General features: G+C 47.9%; 1 protein-coding gene across 4 annotated transcripts in view; it reads right to left on the minus strand.

Annotated features, from left to right (window-relative positions):
* LOC147630600 (uncharacterized) overlaps positions 1-23643 on the minus strand; it is a 64640-nt gene that overhangs the window by 23794 nt on the left and 17203 nt on the right. The gene's annotated exons all lie outside the window — the stretch shown is intronic.

A 23643-nucleotide genomic window follows, 5' to 3' on the forward strand; every position in this document is an offset into this window, starting at 1 on the left:
TGGTCGATGCCTACCACTTTTAGACTACAAGATCAAGAATCGTATACAATGAAGTAATTTATCCACTGCAGCATCTAGAACCATCCTCATCTTCTGTGACACCACACTATGGAGGCCATGGTTTTGAACTCTCTGATGTGTCCTAGATCTCTAAGCTCTCCTTTGACTAAATCTCGTCTAGAAGTTCACGGTATCTACAACAAACTCTATTACCACTCCGCCCACTTTTATTTCAAGATCCAACACTTAACAAGTATTGTCACGTGCATCCCGCACTTGGAAGCCACCTGGACATATCTGTGCAGCCTGCAGGTGCAGGACCCAAAGTGGTAACCAGCATCACCATGAAACGCGTTTCAGCACAAAATGGCTGAAACGTTTCGCAGTGAAATGCCATCTGAAACCTCAGAACTGAAATGGCTAAAAAAAATTTGGGGGGTTTTGTGCTTAAAGTTTTAAATAGCGAAATCTGCCCGGTTCAGCCTCAGTCATGACGGGAGTAGGCGTCGTGCGCTTGTCATGGGAATAGGTGGCATAAGCGTTCAGAATCATGATTCGTGCAGCGTCACGCTGATGTGTCCGGGAGAACCTGCCTCTACAGCCCGTCCGAAGCACCACAACCCAGCACAAACACCAAATGAAGGCACCAGTACACCCAGCTGATGTCCCTTGATCTCCAACTGACTCAATGGGACACCTCAACACCCTACCAACCTCCCTATTTGATCCAGCTGTCTCTTCAAACTGTCCCCCTAGGTCAGCTCTCGCCTCCAACACCTTTGTTCTTCCACCTAAAAGCCTCTCCTGACCTCAGCTAACATCCAGCTGACTAGAAACCACTCCAACTGACGCAGACAACTTAGAAAAAACTTATCAATGCGTGCTACAGACTGATGGAGCAGCAAGTTTCATCTCTCTCTCTCTCTCTCTCTCTCTCAATTTGTGGGGGCATTGCCCAATCTGTCAAATTTTCCCCAAATTTCAGATTTGGGGAAGCTTTGACATAAGCCCAAATCTGAAATTTGGGCGAAATTGGACCCAATGTGCCCGATTTCAGCCCTCGGGAGAACCATGAATTTCAGATTTCCCACAAATCTGTTGCCATATATATATAGACAGTGATGTGTGTGAACACACTTAGGACCACCGGGACACTTTTTCCCTCTTTAGGAGGTTTTTTCCCCGGCTTATATATACACCCATCATTCTAGGGCTAACTTATCTTTTGTACATTGACACAATCTAATACACTTTGTGTTGTGTGCATTCTTGCTTCTTCTTCTCCAAGCTTTGTGTGCTTTCCTGCAACCCTAATTCCAACAATTGGTATCAGAGCAGGCATCGGCTCCCAGGGCTACGCCGCCAGCACCCTCCGACTCACGTTCTCCGATTGAGGTGAGTTTTCACGAGCGCTTGCAAGTCCCTACACTCTGCAAATTGGCCGGAAGGGCTTAGCGTTCTCAGAAATCGCATCTGAGGTCGTTTCGGGCTCCGTTTTTGCATTTCAAGTTCTGCACAGGTGTTTTCGTCATTTTTTGCAGAAATTTCGACAGTGCAGTTTTCTACAAAACAGGCATACGTACTCTATTGTGGACCGTGTTACATAGCACAAGTTGTTTTCCGTTCGGTCTTTGCTTCATTACAGGTAGCTTTTGCATCAGTTTCAGTCAGTGGCCATGACTGATAACAGCAATGATGTATTTCGCATGTTATCTGCTGATGACAAATTGGATGGAGACAGCAACTACCCACTTTGGGCATACATGATGCAGCATGTTTTGGTTGCAAAAGGAGTGTGGAACATTATGTAGGGTATGGATGTACGTCCAGGTTCTGTGGATGTAGGGTCTGTTGAGGATGTTGCAGGTTCTAGCAGCTCTACTGTTGCTGCTATTTTACCCACTGCTGAACAAGCTCGTTGGGATGGTAAAGATGCGCAGGCTCATGCCTTGATTGCACTTTCTGTCAAACGTAACATCACCCCACACATTCGTTCAGCTAAAACAGCAAAACAGGCTTGGGATATTCTAGCTGGTTTGTATGCAGGTCGTAACGAGGCAAAAATCGCTTACCTGTGTAAAGAGCTAGAATTGAAGATTATGCAGGAAGATGATGACATGAATGTTTTTCTTGCTGAGATTAAAGATCTCAAAGAACAGTTGATTTCTGCAGGTGAGATTATTCCTGATCATTCTCTTGTGCAGACTGTTCTCGATGCTTTACCTAAGACATATCAGACTTTTGCTTCCACGTGGAGACTTCTTAATGAGGACAGACCTGCTGCTGTCAAGTATGATACTTTAGTCAACAAGCTCTTGCAAGAAGCGCAGTCCAGGCAAAACAGGGCCAGGCAGCGTGCAGTTGATCAAGCATTTATGGCTGCCCAGCAGCAGAGAAGAAGTGGTAAGGCAGCCCCTTCCACTGTTTCTTCTCCTATTAGTAGGTCTACAACTTCTTCACCTTCCACAAGTAGCAACAATAAGTCTGAGAAGGCTCTTGATAAAGGCAAGAAAAAGACCAGGTTCAACTATTGTAAGGCAAATGATCATGTCATTAAGAATTGCCCTAAGCTAAAGGCTAAAGAGGCAAAGAAGAAAGAGTCAAATGCAGCCACAATAGCGGATGCTTCTACAAATGCAGATTCTGCAAATGTTGTGCAAGATACAGAATGGACGTTTAGCGTGTATTGCCAGTATGACCCATCTGTACATGATGCATGTTTGGCAGTTTCTGTTGACTCTCATGTTTGGTATTTTGACAGTGGTGCTACAAAGCACATTACCTCACATCGTGATATGTTCACTTGTCTTGAGGCTGTCTCTAATGGGAATACTGTCACATGTGCCAATAATGCTTCTTACCCAGTGAAGGGCGTTGGTAAAATTATGCTTACTACTGTAAATGGCAGCGCTTTCACACTTTCAGATGCTTTGTATGTGCCAGGGATAAAAAAGAATCTATTGTCTGTCTCTGTGCTTGCTAGACTTGGATTTGTAGTCAAATTTGTGGATGACAGATGTACTGTTCATGATTTGACTTCTGGTGATACGATTATTGCATCTGGCACCTTGTTTCGTGAGCTGTATAGGCTTAATTCTTATGACAAGTGTGTGGAAGATTCAGCAAATGCAGTTTCTGATGAAAAGGCAGTTTCAGATGCAAAACTATGGCATGCTCGTTTTGGTCATCTGAACTTTGCTAGTTTGCTGCGTTTGCAGAAATTTGATATGGTTGCTTCATTGCCCCCTCTTGAGGCACCATTGAAACATGTTTGTGAAGGCTGTATTTTGGGCAAAATGCAGCGTTCTGCATTTCCAAAGGATGGTTCTGTGCGGTCCACTCACAAATTGCAACTTGTACATAGTGATGTATGTGGGCCTATGCAAACTCCGTCATTTGGTAAACACTTGTACTTCGTGACTTTCATTGATGATTACTCAAGGCATGCATGGGTATATCCACTAAAGGCAAAGTCCGAAGTGTTTTTGTGCTTCAAACAGTTTTTTCTTATGGTTGAAAATGTATCCAATTGTACTGTGGGCACCCTCCGTTCTGATCGAGAGGGGGAGTACATGTCTAAAGAGTTTGATGCATTTCTGGCTAGTCGTGGGATAAAACACCAATATACAGTGCCGTATACCCCTCAGCAAAATGGTGTTGCTGAGAGGAAAAACAGGTCACTTATGGAGATAGCACGATGTATGGTCAAGAGCCAAGCTTTGCCACATGCGTTTTGGCTTGAGGCTGTCATGTGTGCTGCATATGTACTCAACAGGTGTCCCACTAAGGCCTTGCAGTCTATTACTCCATATGAAGCTTGGCATGGCAGGAAACCTTCTATTGGTCACTTGCGTGTCTTTGGTTGCTTGGCCTATGCTTTAGTGCCTGTGCAACAACGCAGAAAATTGGATGATAAGGCTGTCAAATGCATTTTTGTTGGTTACAGTGCTGAAAGAAGGGTTACAGATTGTATCATCCGCAGTCAAAGCATATCTTGATTAGTCGAGATGTTGTTTTTGTGGAAGATGCTGTGCAGCCCTTGTTATCATGTACCAAAGAGACAGGTGTGAGCTCACGGGATGTATTTGATACGTTGTTGCCTCTCTTTACAGGTGGGAATTCAAATGTAAGTCCTAATGAGGCAAATATTCAGCCTATGCAGATTTCAAACGACATCATAGATCAGCCTATTTCTGATGCAGATTTACAGGATGTAATTCATGAGTATAGGGTTGAAAATGAGCAGGCTAGAGGTATGCCTAAATGGCTGGTGCAAACCTTGCGTGATAGTAAGATTGATGCACCTATGACTAGTCGTACTCGTTCAGGTTTTCAGCATGCCTCTTATACATCAGATTGTTATGCTTTGGCCGTGTCTAGTATGTGTGAAGAGGAAGAACCTCTTTCATTTGAAGAGGCACAAAATTCAGAAAATTGGTTGGCTGCAATGTAAAGTGAATATGATGCTATAATGAAGAATGGTACATGGTCTTTGTATGATTTGCCTATTGGTAAAAAGGCCATTGAATGTAAGTGGGTTTTTAAGTTGAAACGAAAGCCAGATGGCAGTGTTGATCGCTACAAGGCTAGACTTGTTGCAAAGGGTTATGCTCAAGAAAAGGGCATTGATTTTGATGAGACCTTTGCTCCCACTTGTCGTATGACTACCATTCGTAGCATTTGTGCATTGGCAGCTCATAATGGTTGGAATGTACATCAGCTGGACATAAAGACTGCATTCTTGAATGGAGATTTGCATGAGGAGGTGTATGTATCGCAGCCTCGTGGTTTTGTTCAAAGAGGGCAGGAAAACAAAGTGTGCAGGTTAAAAAGGGCTTTATATGGTTTAAAGCAAGCTCCACGAGCTTGGTATGAAAAAATACATGCATATTTGACTGCACATGGGTTTCAGAATAGTCCAACAGAAAGCACTTTGTATGTTAAACGTGTAGATGGTGTACATCTAATCATTGCTCTCTATGTCGATGACATGCTGCTCACAGGACCAAATGAGAGTCATATTGCTGATTTTAAGGCTGATTTGAATGCCTCTTTTGAGATGTCAGATTTGGGGCATTTGCATCATTATTTGGGGATACAATTTAAGCAGTGTGATGGAGGTATTGCTTTGTGTCAGACAAAGTATATTGAGACATTGTTGCGGAGATTTGGCCTTGAAGACTGCAAGCCTATTGCTACTCCAATGGAGACAGGTTTGAAGTTGAGTCTTCATGATGCTGGAGATCACTTTGATGTCACACTCTATCAGACAGCTGTTGGTTGCCTCATTTATGTATGCATTACGAGGCCGGACATTCAATTTGCAGTCTCACAGGTGAGCAGGTTTATGCATAGCCCAGGGTCTCAGCATTGGAAGGCAGTTAAACGCATCTTTCGCTACTTGAGTGGCACCATACATCTTGGGTTGTTTTATCCCAAGGGGGGATCGTTGCCGCCAGATTTACATGCTTTTTCGGACTCGGATTGGGCTGGTTGCTATGACACAAGAGTGTCCACAAGTGGTTTTTGTTTCATGCTCGGTAGCTCATGCATATCTTGGTTGAGCAAGAAGCAACCTACTGTGGCCACTTCTAGTTGTGAAGCTGAGTACAGGGCAACTTTCACAGCTACGGTTGAGTGTGTGCGGCTCAGACGGCTTATGGCTGACTTGGGTGTTGGACAGGAGTCTGCCACCTCTATCTTCACTGACAGTCAGAGTGCATTGGCAGTTGCGAGAAACCCAGTTTTTCATGCTCGCACAAAGCACATTGAGGTGCATTATCACTATGTCAGGGAGAGACTCTCAGCAGGAGAGATCAGCTTGGCCTATGTGCCAACACAGGACAACCTCGCCGATCTTTTCACAAAGGCGCTTCCTCGTGAGAAGTTCGAAGCTTTCCGCAAAGCTTTGGGCTTGCTCCCCTTTGTGGACTGATCTACTTCGAGCATGGCACTCCCCTATACATGAGTGCCAGCTCTCGTTCACACCATCACTCCCAGGGGGGATTTGTTGCCATATATATATAGGCAGTCATGTGTGTGAACACACTTAGGACCACCGGGGCACTTTTTCCCTCTTTAGGAGGTTTTTTCCCCCGGCTTGTATATACGCCCATCATTCTAGGGCTAACTTATCTTTTGTACATTGACACAATCTAATACACTTTGTGTTGTGTGCATTCTTGCTTCTTCTTCTCCAAATTTTGTGTGCTTTCCTGCAACCCTAATTCTAACAAAATCTCGGATTTAGACTTATGTCGAAGCTCCCCCAAATCTGAAATTTGGGAAAAATTGGGCCCATGTGCCCAATTTCGCACGAATTTCAGATTTCCCCAAATTGAGACCTAAATTTTCAATTTCCCCCAAATTTCAGATTTGGGAGAGCTTTGAGATGAGCCCAAATCTGAAAATTGGGCCCAATGTGCCCAATTTTGGCCCTCGGGTTAAATTCAGATTTCCCCCAAATCTCAGATTTGGACATGTCGGAGCTCCCCCAAATCTGAAATTCTTAATTTGGGGGAAACCTGAAATTCACCCGAAATTGGGCACATGGGGTCCAAATTCCCAATTTGGGGGAAACCTGAAATTTGCCCGAAATTGGGCACATGGGGCCCAAATTCCCAATTTCTCCCGAATTTCGGATTTGGGGCAGCTTTGACATAAGCCCAAATCTGAAATTTGGGCAAAATTAGGCCCAATGTGCCCGCTATTGGGTGAATTTCAGATTTTCCCCTAAATCTCGGATTTGGGCTTATGTCAGAGCTCCCCAAAATCTGAGAACTTTCTCAAATTTGCATCAAGAAATCCATTTGAATTTCATGTAGCTTCATGTGTAGTGTAGCGTGTGTTTGTTTTTACACGTCAGCGAGGTCACCATGGCTAGACATTCACAGAGAATTTACTTGTTCATGAGTGACGAGTCTCTTGAAAGATTTTATGATGAGTGAGTGGTGGGCCGTGGCTAACAAAGCTTGTTGTTTTTAATGTTTTGAGGCTCAACACCTCCCAACTAGGCAAGTTGGCATATGTCAATGCCAACCTTCGAGTCTTGGACAAGGTCGAAGGATTGGTTGGTGCAAGCATAATGAGCTGGACGGTGAAGCAAGTAGACCATAAAAAGATTGTTGTTGAGCTTCTTAGGCTGCTTAATTGAGTGAAACTATTCACTCTTTTGACTATAGAAACCTATAGGCTTTATTAATGGGACCTTGCCAAGCTACACATTCTCTCTCTCTCTCTCTCTCTCTCTCTCTCTCTCTCTCTCTCTCTTATGCTACCTCGCTCTACCAGATACCCGGACAGCCACCTCCCCCAGCCACTAGAGAGCCAACTCACCTCCTCCACCTTCTTCTCTCTCAACATGATCCGCGACGCCATTGATAGGTTGCAGAATGGCCGAGCCCAAGATCATGATGGATTAGTGGCAGAGCACCTTTCGCATGCGAGGGATGTGCTCGCGCCACTCTTAGCCCACCTGTTCAATCAGGCCCTTTGCGAAGGTTTCCCTACCAGTTGGTCAACAAATACTATAGTGCCGATCCTAAAAGCGGGTGATCCTACGGTTCCAAGTAACTATAGGACCATCATGGTTGGCCACATGCTAGCCAAGCTCTATGGATCGGTACTAGAGCATGAGTTGAGCAAATTGGCAGAGACGCATCAGCATCGGGCACAACGACCGTGGGGTTCAGGAGGGGATACTCGAATGACATTGTACTTATCTCAGATGCACAAGAGGGACTGCAGAGACACCTAGATGCACTACGGACCTTCTGACAGGATAGGGACCTTACAGTGAACCTTGGGAAGACCAAGGTAATGGTGTTCACCTCTCAATAGTGGGCCGACCGGTTGCCTGAGTTCACCTATGGTGGGGAGACAGTACAGAGAGCGAAGAGATATGTCTACCTGGGGGTCACTTTTGCTGGACTGCACTTTACCATGAGGGCGGCGGAGGACAGATTGACTAGAGGATAGGCTGCACTTGGAGCCCTGGAGAGCGAGTGTGCACACATCCAGTTTAATGAGCCTCGAACGAAGCTCTGGTTATTTGACACGTTGGTTACACCAACGCTTTTGTACGGCGCTCCCATCTAAGGGCCTAGTCTCTATCACAGGCGAAGGAGTGGATCTACAACAGAGCAGCCAGCCTCGAGTGGAGGGGAGTTTTATGATGGGTGGGAGCAGATGGAGAGACCACTGGTGATGATGATCTCCCGCATGATCAAGAGTAAATCATCACTACCACATGAGATAGTCCGAGCAGAGATGGAAGCCCTACCGATCGTAGCCGAGACCCTCCTCCAGACGGTCACTTTCATACATAGGCTATGGAGCCTCTCCAGGCATAGATACTCTAGACTCGCACTAGAGTCATCCAAATAGGGCGACACGGAGTGCTGGTATGCCTAGACTAGCACATGGTTACAGCTACATGGTATGCATATGGACTCCGTGTCACCATTTTCGACATCTCCACAATTCATGTGTGTCGATGGGCTTTGGATGCCCAAAAGATCAAGAATGTACAAGCTTTGGGAATGGGGGATCATCCAATACAAAGGACCGCGTGTTCGTAGCATGGTCCATTCACTCGAGATGGGATCTTGGACACAGAAATGGGCTTTGGAGCTCAAGTGTCAAGTGGAAAGTATGTATATGGCAAACTCTTGAGGATTTGGGAGAGATCGAGCAATGAAACATGTTTCTATGACATGTATTTCTCATGTGGTGGGGCACAAAGAGATCATCTCCTAAATTTTAGGTAAAGTTGCTATTTTTGGCAATCTCCGATGGAATTTCCGTTTGCGTCATTACCTCCGGAATCCAACAGACATCGAGTATTGCCGAAGTGCCGATGTGAAATTAGCTATCATCTAGGATATTTTTAGAGCTAAAGATTGTGGAATTTTTGGCCTTTGGATTTGGGACATGTGGCAGATAAGAGGATAAGATAAAAGTGAGACAAGTGTCCTCACACTTGTCAATTCAGCTCTACACATGGCATGGTAGCATTTTCTTGCTTATTTGAACATGAGAGTATTTTCTCTTGGGCGAGTTTGAGCTTCAAGCAGATTTTTGGAGGCTGAAAACTCTGCATTTCTCTTCATTTCTAAGCCCACCATAGCCATGTCCAGCTTGGGGAAGATGATTTTCACTACTCTACACCATCTTGCACACCCCGGATGGTTGTTTTTCAGCAAAACAGTCCTAAAGCTTGCTGAAATTTCTGGTTTTATGCCATATACAGGCTGTTATGGATGAGCCATATGGGCCGGTTTACAGGTTTTGGTGCTCATGGATGCGACATATAGGCTGTTATACAGGTTTATGAGCTCATGGATGAGCCACATGGGCTGATTTACAGGTTTATGTGCTCATGGAAGAGCCATATGGGCTGTCATACAAGTTTATGCGCGTATGGAAGAGCCATGTGGGCTGTTATACATGTTTGTGCACCTATGGAAGGACATGTTGGATAGCTATATTGGATGAAGGACAAGTTCATGATTCTATATGGATAATCCGGCATCTCCCATGGGGAGAGAAGGCCCTCAAAGCTTGTACATGTTATATTTCTCCTGGGATAATGAAATACTCCACAGGGGGGGGGGGGGTCGGCCCATTCCGGCCTCTATGCGGTATTATATGTGCAACTTTTACTTTCAGCTTTGTGGATTGTTTGATGGCTATGATGGATTGTTTAATGACTATGATTAAATGCCGAAATGTTTAACTATGCTCATGGTCAAGTGATGCACGCCCACTCTTGCGCTTCCCGAGCGAGTTACATTGGTATGAGAGCATAAGGCTTTCTCATTCTTTTTTTTCCCGAGAAAAGATCCTTTCATTAGTTATATACAAAAGATCCTCTCCTGCTCATAAGAAAACAGAGCAGAGATCCAAGCAAGGCAGCTAGGGAGACTCTCCCTAGGTGCAGAAAAGTACAAATATCAGTACAAAGAACTGAGGGGCTATATCATACAATAGGAGGGGGAAAAAGCCAAACAGATGGCCTGTAGTGCCAGCAGGGGGAGCCCGCGTGTAGGGTATAGAAGGGGCCGCTGCGCCAAGTGGTGTGAAAGGCCTGGCGCCGCAAGATCGCCTCATCCGAGTCGCCCCGGATGCGGTCATACTGTCCTCGCAGGGTGTGGATCAACTCTGCCAAATCCCCCGAACAGTCTCTGCTGGTGGCTCCAGTCTCCCCTCAAAGGCCCTGAAACACCGGGCTCTCTAGGTGAACCAGATGGTGAGGCTGCTGAGGAGCTCCCATCGTAGATCCCTCTCCTGTGTCCAGCCGGCGGACGAGAAATCCGGTGAAGGAACCAGGCGAGGCTGGCCCCTAATGATGATGGCCTGGCTGTCCTGCTCCGTCTCATAGCCCATAGCAAGCCCTGACGAAGTCGACCAAGCAGCAGCACCCCACGTATGCATACCCTCTGGAGAGAGGGGGGCCAGAATGCGCAGCATCCGCAGCCAAATCTGCTGCGCCTGAGGACAGTCCCATAGGCAATGTCTCTGTGTCTCCATAGGGTGGCCGCATCGACGCAGGCCGCCAGAAGACCGTTGTAGACAAGCCAGGTGCCAACTGCAAAGCCCCTGTGGTGGGCGACCAGCCACTAGAAAGTCGAGATCCTGCGTGCCTGTCAACTAGCCCAGAGCCTGGTCCAAAAATCCTCCAGGAACTCCTGTGAGAGTCCCTGTAGCCGCCAATGCTCCGATGCAGCTGGAGAGACCATCCTCCTCGCCGTCAAAATATGTCGCCCCAACCGAACAGTATACTGGAAAAAGGTGATCTCTGTGGCCTCGGGGGATGCATAAGGATCATGCCACTCGTACTCGCCAGGGTCCCACTGGGGCCGGGCCAAGGGGCGCGCTGCATATGCCCATATGCGCCAATCAGAGTCCACATCTGCAGGGTCTAGGTCAATATGCCACTTTCGAGAAGCGGCGGCCACTACCCGTATCCTCTGAAAAATGCACTCTGAAACCAAAGGCGACTCCACCTCCACTCTCTGAAGTCTGCCCTCATCCTGGATCTCATAGTAGAGGCATCTACCATCCTCAGTGCAAGCTCTGACAACAATCAGGATCTCCAACTGTGTAAGGCTCCCATCCACCGTGGGGCCACTCGCTCGAGAGGCGTGAACCACTCCTCTATGAGTGCCTCCTGAATCTCCTCTGGGAGGCTGCAGAAGGCCTGCCAGTCTCCAAAACTACGTGCTGGGCCTGCCACCAATGGTCCCCAGGCTAGACGAGGCCGAGAACCCAACATATGACCCTGCTCTGTGCGAACCGCTGGGCTCCAGATGAGCGGCTGTCTGGCCCGCTCCTCATCACAAGAAGGAGGTCTCTGAGAGAGTCCCAATAAGGCTCTACTCTGATCAACTGGATCTATAATGCCCAAGCCCCCCTTGGGCCAACGGAAGTGTAATAACTGCCCAAGCGACCTTAGCCCGGGTTGGCTGACCATCCTGCCCAAACCAAAGAAAGTTCTTGATCAACCTCTGTACCTGGCTGATGCAAGAGCTCGAGAAGATCCAGCAAGACGTGATGTACCACATGGTCGCTAAAAGCACCTGATTTGCCACCACCACCCTCCCAGCCAAGGATAGCCGAGCTGTACTCCAATACAAAAGCTTCTTCCGAATGCTAAGAAGAAGCGGAGCAATCTGCTGCTCAGGTGACAAATCTAGTCCAATCTGGCATCCCAAATACCGCACTGCTGTGCCAGGAGGAATCCATCTAAAACCCGGGTCTGGGCTCCATGCCGGAGTGGGAGCGCTACTGATCCAAAAGGCCACTATCTTGCGCCAATTGATCAATGCTCCCGAAGCTGCACTAAAAACCTAAAGCGACTGCTCTGCCCTCTGAATTGGCCTCCTGGCCATGCAAAAATAAACCCGTGTCATCAGCAAACTCAGCATCGAGCAGGTCCTCCCCCCGGACTGGGAGCTGGAGTCCTCTCAAACCAACCTCCTCTGCCATCAGATACATGCTCATAGCCTCAGCAAAGAAGAGAAAAAGAAACGAGGCGAGAGGACACCCCTGACGGACTGATCTCGTCAACTCAATACTCGGCCCCCGTCCTCCTACCATCAACACCTGGCTACGAGCTATGGAATATAGAGCCGCCACTCCTCGAATCCAAACTGGCTCAAAGCCCAGGCGAAGCATAGTGCCCTCTAAGAAACTCCAATCGACTCGATCGTATGCCTTCTCAAAATCGAGAAGCATCACGACCACGTCCTCACCGAGAAATCTAGCTCGGGCCGTCGCCTCCCAGAAGGTGAAAATGTTATCAAGGATACTTACGCTCCTTGACGAATCCTGTCTGGGTAGCATGAATCAACTCCCCCAAGAAGGGCTGGATCCTCAAACTCAAGGCCTTTGCCAAGACCTTGTAGACAATATTGAGGATCGTAATAGGTCTCCAATGCCGAATATCATCTCATACTCCCTCCCCCTTGGGGATAAGAAAGATCAAGCCCTCTGAAAAGCTCTGTGGCATCGCCCCAGTGTCCAAAACATACTGAAAGCCCCTGCGGAGGCCTGGCCCCAAAAGGTCCCAATAGCGCATAAAAAAGGCAGGCGTCAGTCCGTCCTCCCCAGGGCAACTATGGCGCGGAAGGACCCTCAAGGCCTCAGCAAGCTCAACCTCTGAAAGAGGCTCACCCAGAACTCTACGCATACGATCTGTGACCCTCCTCTGCACATGGGCCCACACAGTCTGTCTGCAAGCATCCCGAGCCTCGGTGGCTGGCTCCGCTGAAAGCAAGTCTCTATAGAACTCAGTGGCAATGGCTCTGATCTCCCCGGGCTCAGTGGCTACCGATCCGTCCTGCCTCCTGAGCTGGCGGACTCCTGCTCGAGCATGGCAAGGTCCAGTGATCTCAAAAAACTCCCCAGTCACTCTATCACCAAGCTGCATCCACTGAGAGGCCTGGCGACGATAGTAGAACTCATGTCTCTGCTCCTCTGCCTCTCTAACCTCCTGGCGTGCCTGGCTCAGCTGGGACGCCACCCACTCACATATAGGCTGCTGCTCCTGAAGGCGTTGAAGTGAAGCAAGGCTACTTCTCAACCGACGCTCCCGCTCACGTGTCTCTCCCAGCCATGTCAAGGCTACAGCATGCAAAAAAGAGCTGAGCTCAATGAGTCCCTGGGCACACTGGCCTGCTGCATCCTGGTCAGAGCTCTGGCTATCATGCCATATCCTCTCAATGTCCTCAGCGAGACTAGGATCTGTAAGTACCCTCTCTGGGATCCTCAACTGCAAGCTGGTCTCCCGTGTCCTCTCCTCAAGTGTCAAAATAACTGGCGCATGGTCTGAAAAAGAGGTGCCAGTGAGAATGCCAACACAGCCCCCTCGCTGCCCTAACCTGTCGCCCACATAGAAGCGATCAATCCGTGATAGATTAGTCCCTCCCTGCCAGCGATTCAACCGAGAGAAACTAAGACTGTCCTGAAAGCGGGAGAAAGCCTCATGCTGCCATGCATCAGTGATCCTCAGTGTCATGCAAAATCGCTCCCAAGCTGCAAGCTCCATGCCGTGCACTGTAACATGACTGCCTCCCACCCTATCGGCCGGGTCCTCAAGCATGTTGAAGTCTCCCTCGACACACCAATGTGCGGCCTCTGGCAATGCATCCGTAACCTGGGTCCAGAACTCTGCTCTGGCACTAGCATGGTTGGGCACATAGACATTGAGCACGCCAAAGAGCTCATCATGCATCCTCAGAATGACATACTGTGCTCTACCAGGCACCATGATCCCGCGATCCACAATGGCCTGCCGCCATACATCCGCAATGACCATACATACTCCTCCCTGCCCACCCAAGGGACCAAACCCTGCAGACCAAAAGGTTTCCCATCTACCAGCATCACCGAACCGTATCTCCGGATCCTGCTCTAACCCAAATGGTGCTCCTGCATCATCAAAATATCAATACTGCCCCCAACCAGGCATCTCTGAAGCTCCTGCCTCAAGCAACCACGATAACGTATATAGTGTGCGCCGCCAAGGCCCTGTACATTCCATGAGATGATCCTCATGGATGGCCTGCTGAGGTGGAGGTGTCTCAGCCGTACGGCGGGCCTTCGCAAGCGGCTTGGATGGAGAATAGTCCCCATCCGAGCGGCTGCGAATCTGCCCACCTGGTGTGCTGCAAGAATCTCGGACTAGGCGCCAGTGGCTGTGTCCCATGGCGACTGCCTCCCACTCAGACAAAGCAACCTCGTGTATGCATACATATCCAGGGTCGCATGCTAAGTCTGCCACTATGTGAACCACCAAATGTCAAATCCCGGAGGCATCCACACTCCCGGGATCAAAGAAAAAATGAGCCAACTCCCATAGTCGGCCTATCACGTCTGTCACCTCCAGATCGCTCACATGGTGAGAAAACTCAACTGCCTGAGTCTTCAAAGTGCTAAGAGCGAGATCCACAGTCCACTCCCGGTCGCTAGGGCCACAGAGAGGGAATGAGAAGGCCACCGCTGAATCAAGTGCCTCCTCCCCTCGGGCCGGAGGTATCACTACATGAACTCTGATGGGTGCTGGCTCATGGGGGCCCTCCGCTCCAAAAAGCCGTGTGAAGGAATAATCAAAAGCCTCCGAGCGCTGTCTAGTGTCGAGACGACTCAGCCGACTGCGGATAGAGGATATCCGTGAAGCCCGAATCGGCATGGTAAGTCTCCTCTGCGGTGCTCGAGCAAGGTCGGTGCTCAGTGTCCGCCGGACTGCAGGTGAGCGCTAGGGAACTGCCAGGGCCTCCCGGGGAGCTGAGGCGAGGGGGGCGGGGGGAGAAGGGGCCGCTGCCAAAACCAAAACGGGGACGGGAGGAGGCGAAGGTGAAAGCGAGGCGGGAGGGGGGGAGCGGGGAGGGGGAGGGGGGGGTGGGGGCGAAGGAGGGGTTGCTGGCATCTCCTGGTCCTCAGTCGGCGCTGGGGGCTCCTCCTGTAGGGGAGCAAAGCTGTTCCTCACGGGAACCCAGTGATGCTGAGACAATGGCTGCTGCTGCATCGGTCTCTGGGCGTGTTGCTGGGGCTGTCTCCCTCGACGGCGCCCCTGTCCAGGCTGCCACTCCGAGGTCTCTGTGGGCTGAGCAGGTGTCCCGGAGGCTGCCTGCCGAGCCGCATCTGTGGGCGGGCCATCGGGGGCTGCTGCTACGGTGAAGGTCGGGGTCTCCTGCGAGGGCAAGCCTTGGCCAGGTGGCCGACCTGCTTGCAGATAAAGCACTGGTTCGGGAGCCCCGAAAACGCCACTCTGTGATCAATCCATCCCCCCCCCTATCCTAGGTAGCTGAATGACCTTCGGAAGGGAGGAGATGTCCGGAACCAAAACTCTGACCGAAGGTAGCCCAGCTGCTCTGGCCACCACTGAAGCTGCTGTGGGGCCAGTCTCAAGCACCGAACCTACCAATGCTCAGATGTTGGCAGCAGGCAAGGACGTTGCATATGTGGTAAGCAGCACAGGGAATCCTTCCGAAGCAGGCTTCCAAGCGGGCTTCAAAACCATTGGAGTTGATTCACACTGACTTGTGTGGACCTCAGCAGACACCATCATTGGGAGGATCTCTCTATTTCATGCTGTTTGTTGATGACTGTACCAAATTCACGTGGGTCTACTTTCTTTCACAGAAGGACCAAGCTTTTGCACGGTTCAAGGATTGGCACGTGATGGTGGAAAAAGAGTCTAGATTGCAGGTAAAGACTCTCAGGGCTGACAAAGGGGGTGAATTCTCCTCGAATGTATTTCTCAAATTTTGTGCAGATCATGGCATCAAGAGGGAACTGGCCAATACAGGATCGCCTTCAGAGAATGGAGTTGTAGAACGCAAAAACAGGACTGTGGTGGAGATGGCGAGGACCATGCTGGAGCATCGTGATCTTCCTCGTCCACTTTGGGGAGAGGCTGTGGCAACGGCTGTCCATACCCTCAACCGGTCTCCGACGACTTCAGTATCTAATATGACTCCGTTTGAGGCATACTTTGGCAGGAAACCTGATGTCTCCCACTTCCGTGTTTGTGGAGGTGATGCGTATGTACATATTTAGAAGAAGCAAAGGGGGAAGCTTGACTCCAAATCCCGCAAGCTTATATTTGTGGGGTATAATTCTCTTTCCAAGGGATACAGATTGTATGATCCAGAGAGGAATGAGATTGTTGTCAGCCGGGATGTAGTCTTTGATGAGCATGTTCCAGTATCCACTATCGAGGAGCCGCCACTTCTTGGAGATCCAGAGGAGTCTGACGATGATTCCCAGACCGTTGTTCCAGTTGATCAACCTCACTCAGTACAGGAGGTTAAGCCCGCAGCTGGAGTAGAGCCCCCGCAACGACAGGAGGCTCCACGATCTGTTCGAGTACCCAGGTGGTTGTTGGACACCCTTCGGGAGTCAGGTGTCACGGAGTTACCCTCCGAGTGGACCACAAAGGACGGCCCTCGAAGATCGCACAGAGTCCGCGACAAAAGCAATACAACGGAGCTTCTTCAGGTAAACTATGCTTTGATGTCTCGTATTATGCGGGACAAGGAGCCCACTTCCGTTAAGGAAGCCCTTTCACAAGATACTTGGAGGAAAACCATGCAGGTGGAACTTGATGCCATCGAGAAGAACAAGACATGGGAGTTGGTACCGAGGCCGTCGAAATGGTCAGTCATTGGTGTAAAATTAATCTTTAAGACCAAATATGCGTCAGATGGGTCGGTGGACAAACACAAAGCCAGACTCGTGGCTAAAGGTTATGCTCAGCAGCCAGGCATCGACTACGATGATATACCTTTGCACCGACAGCACGGATGACCACGATTCGGACCGTTCTAGCCCTTGCAACTTCTCAGAGGTGGCCAGTGTATCAAATGGATGTAAAATCTGCGTTCCTTAATGGTGACCTGCAGGAGGAGGTGTATGTTGAGCGGCCTCCAGGCTTTGTTGCTCCAGGATCAGAAGGGATGGTTTACAGGTTACGTAAGGCCTTGTATGGTCTTAAGCAAGCTCCCAGGGCTTGGAATCAGACCGTTGATTCCTTCTTTGTTCGGATTGGTTTTCAAAGATCGGTTGTTTGCAGATCCCAACTTGTATCTCTTTCGGGAACGCGACATGGTTACGATTATCATCCTTTATGTGGATGATCTCATTCTCATCGGCGGTCATGTGGAGCACATTGGCGTGACGAAGGTTGCCTTGTCAAAGGAGTTTGAGATGTCTTTTTGGGATTGGAGATCTGGCAGACCCACAGGGGGGTTTTTGTCTCTCAGCAGCGGTATGTTCATGAGTTGCTTGAGGCCTTTCGAAAGGAGAACTGCAAGCCTATTACTTCGCCGATGGACCCAAATTCAAAGTTAACTGTTAATGATCCTTGTAAGCCAGTTGATGCATCGCAGTATCGGAAGTTGGTTCATTGATCTGGTTGCTGAACACCAGATTGGACTTGAGCTTCTCCGTGGGGCTGTTGAGCTCTTTTAAGCAGACACCATTGAAGTCTCATTGGGACGCAGGATTGCGGATCTTGCGGTATCTGTCACCAATTGGCCGACCATTTGGTCCATCTCCAGATTTGTGTCTTGTTCACTTGAGGCTAGGCCGGTGTCTCATGTGAAGAGGCCAGTATTTTTGCTTTACATGGACAGGAGCCAGACTGGTGCCACCCGTGTGTTTGCAGGATGGTGTCGTATGGACGAGAGCCAGACTGGTGCCACCCGTGTATGACCTGGACTGTGTTCCATCCATGGGATTGTCACGCCATGGAAGAGCTAGTATTTGTGCCGTGTCTTGCCTATGGGACTGTCACTCCATAGGGAGGCTCGTGCCTGGAACTGTGTTTTACCTATGGGACTGTCACTCCATAGGAAGACCGGGATTTATGTTTTCTGTCGTGCCATTTTAGACACTGTCCTTCATCTTTCAGTGCCCATGTCCTGGACACTGTCATTCATCTTTCAGTGCCCATGTCTTGGACACTGTCCTTCATCTTTCAGTGCAGTTCTCAGGCTTAGCCAACCACTGGTCCAAAGTCCCACTGGCTGACCCATTCTTACATTGCAATGGCCCAAGCCCTTCCAAGAGATCCCGGGGGAAAGCAACAGCAACCAAAGAGAAAGAAAAGAAAAATATATATTTACAAAGAAATGTAAATAAGGAAAACAACTGCAAAAAGTTTCACCTCCTGGTGACATACCCCCCTCTTGAAAGAAACGCTGGCCAGTAAAAGAAAGTCTCAACCGCTTTCACTGTAGCATCAATGCCTCGATGTCCAGCATACGGTGGAGCATGACTTTCTAGCATTACTTTCGGCCTTAACTGCTTAGTCACACATAGCTTTCCATGCATCATGAGAAAGCCGTCTTTCAGAACATAGTGATCATGATGTTGATTATTCATTAGCTACTCATAGATTCTGGAAAAATCTTCATCACTGGCATATTGCTCTTTCATATCATCCAATTCCTCGTGATAAGAAATAGAAACAGCTGACACTTGTGGTTTGCGAGACAATGCATCTGCAACCACATTCTTCTTGCCTTCCACATGCACTATCTGAAAATGGAACATTGACAGAAAATTTGCCCAGCGCATGTGTTTTTCTGACAACTTTGCCTGTGTGAGAAAGTATCTGAGCGTCTGATGATCCGTTTGCACAACAAAATCAGCACCAAGCAAATAGTGTTTCCAACTGGTAAGTGCATGGATCACAGCTAGCAGCTCTTTCTCATAAATCTGATAGTTCTTCTCAGTGTCAGAGAGTATTCTACTCTCATATGCCACGACTCGGCCATTCTGCATCAAGACAACACCAATGCTGTTCCCACATGCATCACACTGCACAACAAATGACTTAGACAAATCTGGCAATGTCAACATAGGATCTGTAGTCATTTTCTGTTTCAGGCATCTAAATGTTGATTTCTCTTTATCTGTCCATTGCCATTTAATAGCCTTCTTTTCAAGCACATGTAATGGTGAAGCAATCTCTGCAAAATGCCTTACAAATCTGCGGTAGTAAGAGCATAGGCCAAGAAAACTGCGAACATCATGCACAGTCTGGCCATGAAACGATTGCTTCAATCTTAGCAGGATCCATTGTGACACCATCCTTTGATACAATGTGCCCAAGGAAGTGAATTTCTTCCAGAAAGAATTCACTCTTCTTGCCATTAATGAGCAATCTGTTGTGTTTCAGCTCATTAAAGACTGCTGTCAGATGGTCTCTGTGCTCCTCTTCACTCTTTGAATAGACTATTATGTCATCAAAGAATGTGCCTACAAAGCTTCTGTAAGGACGGAAAATTCTGTCCATCATTCTGTTAAATGTGGCAGGAGCATTTGTCAATCCAAAAGGCATGACTAAGAACTCATAGAGACCAAATGTAGTGCGAAATGCGGTCTTGTGCACATCCTCGGGTCTGATTCTAATCTGATGGTACCCACTCTTCAAATCTATCCTGCTAAACATTTCTGCTCCTTGCAAACGGTCAAGAATATCATCTATGCGTGGAATAGGAAATCTATTCTTGATCGTGTTCTTGTTCAAGGCTCTGTAGTCAATACACATCCGCCATGAACCGTCTTTCTTCTGTACTAGTAACACAGGTGAACAAAACGGGGAGCTACTGGGCTGAATTAGTCCCTTCTCTAACAGCTCATTAACCTGTGTCATAATCTCTTTCTGCTGGGCTGCACTAACCCTGTATGGTGGCCTATTAGGCGGACTAGACCCTGGAATAAGATCTATGGCATGATCCTCTGGCCTCTCAGGGGGTAACTCTCCTGGTAAAGATTCTGAAAAACAATCTTTGAACATATCCAAGAAAGCTTTTCTACCTTCGTCTAGTGTAGACAAATCAGTTTCAACTTCATTCATTTGCTTTGCAAAAACCAAGTACGCAGAAAGATGATTTTTCATTACTGAAGTTATAGCAGAAGCAGAAATAACTGGGACAGACTCTCCTTTCAGCTTGCTGGCTGTTGTGGGCATTTTGCAGCCATATGCCCTTTCTGTTCACAGATGAAACATTTCCCAGCTTGCATCAATGCCGTTCTCTCTTCAAATGACTTGCCATATAGTGGCCTCTTCTGTCCTTTGCCTTGACCAACACTTTTCTGAGGTTGTGACTGCCAAGTCTTCTTCTCAAATGGCTTCTTTCTATAGAATGGTCTAGGTGGGAAATCCCTCTTCACAAGTGGTTCATGTTTGCTCTGAGGTTCCTTGTTTACTGTGCTCTTAAAACCACATGAACCTCCCTGTAGCAATGCATTAGCCATGTTTGCATTCTCAATGAGCTGAGTCATATTAGAAACATTGGTCTTAATGCAATAATCCCTGATTTCTTTGGGCAAACCACAGCAATACTTCTCTATTTGCTCTAACAATGGCACTGTTCTGTAGGAAGTTATTGGCAAAAGTGCATCCCAAAACTTCTTATTATACTCTTCCAAATTTACACAATTGGCTGCATCAAGTTTGTGCCATGCTCTCATAACATCCACTTCAAAAGTATTTGTAAGCTAGGCAAAAGAGAACTGCTGTTTAAACTGAACCCATGTAGCAGGTGCTTGTCCTTGCATCAACAGTGAGGTCCACCACTGCAATGCATTACCTTTCAAGAAAGTAGCAGCCTTCCGCACCTTAGAAGACTCTGTAAAGTTACCCCCAGTGTATGCTGCATCAAACTGCTGAATGAAAGTCAGCGCTTTCAATTTGTCCTGCATCCCACTGAAAGTCTCAAACTTTACTGCTTGACCTCCTTCTTTGTAATCCTTTTGCACCTTTTCTGCATCAGTCCTTACTGCTCTTTGTCCACTAGGTTGAGAAAATTCAGCCACACTGACAGGTGCTGCGGGCCCCAAAGGTGGACTAAAATAAGTTTGAAATCCGGGCTGCACAACTATATTGGCATAAAGAGGGTTCACAGCTTCCATAGGCATCATTCCTGGTGACCCTCTTGACATTAATCCTGGCAAAACTGTGGGCGGCCTAGCCATGGCCTGGAAAACAGACCCACCACCAAAATAGCCAGGCTGGAAAGCAACGAATGGAGGAATGGTCAGCATGACCCTTTGCACATTACTTTCCTGACCATTAAATGCATGTACCTGTGCCTGTGTAACATGCTGCACTCGATCAGCTGCCACTGCTGGTGTCTGCTCTACATGCTATGGCATCCTTGGCATTTGTTCATGTGCCCTCTCAACTGCATGCTGAGATGATTCAGCCTGGGAATCCCCTGTCCTTGACTGCAAATACCTCTTCATCCTTGGATTCTTCACCAACTGTTCAAAGGTACCAACCATGCTCAGGAGCTGCGCATGAAATAAATCCTCTTGTTCCTGTTCTTCCTCTAACAAGGCTGGCTGTACTACTGGCTCCATCCGAGCAGAGGCTGACACCTGAGCACCTGTCACCTCTATATGCTGTCTGCGACGAGTAGAAGAGGAACTCTCTTCGACAAGGAGCTTGCCTTTCCCTTTGTCTGTCATACTGTCAACTGAAAGTTTAAGGGAACCTGTATCCAAAGAAAGAGACCGTACTCTTTCTCACCTGTAATCAGTTGTACCTCACTATGTGTGTCTCCTGTTCACCCAATCCAATCCGTGTCCAGGCTCTTGCAGAAAAGAGAACCCTATCCCGGCAATGGAACCATAAAACCGGTCTATGGACACATAAAGCGGTAATTCATTCACAAATAACCTGGACTTACTCAGACACACAATCACAGAATCCTCACTCCCTCGCACAACAACACATTGGCCCCGAAGTCCGGCGCCCCTTGCGGTATTTCTTTATTGTTAAAAGGTTGGAAATTACAAAGCACAAGTGCAACAAAGCACTCTACTTACATCAGCTGAGTTTTACAAATTCTGGGAGAAATTTGCCAGCATAACTGCACTAAAACTGTTCCATAACATCTCAGAATGAGTCCCAACTGACAGGCTCACTTCCATAGGCATCAGGCTACCCAATGGAGTCCAAAACATCACAATTCAGCTTGCTGTAATTTTCTGCACAGACCTGTTTTCAGCTCTGTTTTCAGCCCAAAATAACCCTTGTACTGTCCTGGAGGACTTTAGCAAAGTCCTACTGCATTTTGGCATCAACTGGGCAACATAACAGCCCAAAAACAGCACCTTAACAGTGCTGAAACAGCATTGTATTGAAGAGGTTATTACCCTCTTCCGTCCCTGCTTTGGTGTAGGAACTAACTACACCGGTTCCTGTTCAAGGAGGCAACTAGCTTTTGCATATAAGCATGAAATTCACACAACTGTACCTGATTTTATCTGATGAGAGCATTTCCATAGTCTGCAAGAGAGAGAAAGAGAGAGAGAGGCTGTGGGGAGCAAGCTCAACCCTCAATTCATGAGTTGTAGGGCAAGGGAGTGCACCACCATAGCTGGTTTTCCTGCAACAATCCACCATATTGCTGCAAATGAGCCTCCTCCTTCCCAAATTCCCACGCCTCCCTCTTCTTAATGTGGAAAAATGCCATAAATTTGACACTTGGCACATTTTTAAGCCTTTTGCACATGCAATCTTCCAGGCTAAAAATCTCCTGACTGGTTCACATTCTCACAACAGTCCTTTGTCAGCTTTTGGTCCCCTTGACATTCCGCACAAACTGACGCGAACACTTTTCAATTCCAACACTGCCAAAAATAGCAATTCCCTAGATTTTAGGGATGATGTCATCTGCATTCCTTCTGGTCTCCTAACCATCTTTGACCACTATGGTCACTTCAGAATTTGCTTAGAATTCAAGATACATTTCACATTTCGGTGGCGGTCACTTACTAGTGTAAACTGGCCTATACCCTCATTCAGTGGCCATGTCCTAGACACTGTCCTTCATCTTTCAGTGCCCATGTCCTCGACACTGTCATTCATCTTTCAGTGCCCATGGCCTGGACACTGTCCTTCATCTTTCAGTGCAGTTCTCAGGCTTAGCCAACCACTGGTCCAAAGTCCCACTGGCTGACCCATTCTGACATTGCAATGGCCCAAGCCCTTCCAAGAGATCCCGGGGGAAAGCAACAACAACCAAAGAGAAAGAAAAGAAAAATATATATTTACAAAGAAATGTAAATAAGGAAAACAACTGCAAAAAGTTTCACCTCCCGGTGACACCAGCTTATCGTTCGGGCATTGAATTGCACCCGAAACATACTTTGCAATAGCTTACAGCCTCTGCTCTTGCTACGGAGCAATTGGTGCTCAAAATTAAGCAAGATCAAGGCGGTTCAAGGGGGAAAGACAAGGCTGTCCCAAATCTGCAAAAAGGTGGACAGCCACCTAAAAAGAACTTCCGGGAGACCCACAAGGGAGGTAAAGCTGAAAATACCTCATCTAAAGATCAAGGCCCAAAGAAAAACAAATTTGGCTTGACCCCGGAGCATGGGACCTCAGATTGAAGCCAAAGCTGCCTTTGTTGGTAAAGAGGTGCAGGTTACCCCACTGATAGGGAAGTTGCGCATACATATCCAGGGCTACCTTGATAATGAACATTTCTTAGTTGCACCACTAAATGGATGTGATGTATTGTTGGGCAAGCCATGGCATCATAGGCTTGAGTCCCGCAAAGAGTACAAGACCAACATGATTTCTTTTATGCATAAAGGCCGCATGCATTTCATTGATGC

The sequence above is a fragment of the Cibotium barometz genome, chromosome 16 (genome assembly GCF_041138505.1).
Source record: "Cibotium barometz isolate CiBa-2024 chromosome 16, ASM4113850v1, whole genome shotgun sequence".
Classification (NCBI taxonomy): Eukaryota; Viridiplantae; Streptophyta; class Polypodiopsida; order Cyatheales; family Cibotiaceae; genus Cibotium; species Cibotium barometz.